The sequence below is a fragment of the Geospiza fortis genome, unplaced genomic scaffold (assembly GCF_000277835.1).
Source record: "Geospiza fortis unplaced genomic scaffold, GeoFor_1.0 scaffold176, whole genome shotgun sequence".
Taxonomy (NCBI): Eukaryota; Metazoa; Chordata; class Aves; order Passeriformes; family Thraupidae; genus Geospiza; species Geospiza fortis.
Window position 1 is genome coordinate 266051 of NW_005054514.1, and position 242 is coordinate 266292.

The window sequence follows — 242 nt, forward strand, 5'->3', positions numbered from 1 at the left end:
GGGAAGGGAAGGTTTGGGAAGGGAAGGGAAGGTTTGGGAAGGTTTGGGAAGGGAAGGTTTGGGAAGGTTTGGGAAGGTTTGGGAAGGGAAGGGTTGGGAAGGGAAGGGTTGGGAAGGGAAGGTTTGGGAAGGTTTGGGAAGGTTTGGGAAGGTTTGGGAAGGTTTGGGAAGGGAAGGTTTGGGAAGGGAAGGTTTGGGAAGGGAAGGTTTGGGAAGGGAAGGTTTGGGAAGGGAAGGGAAGG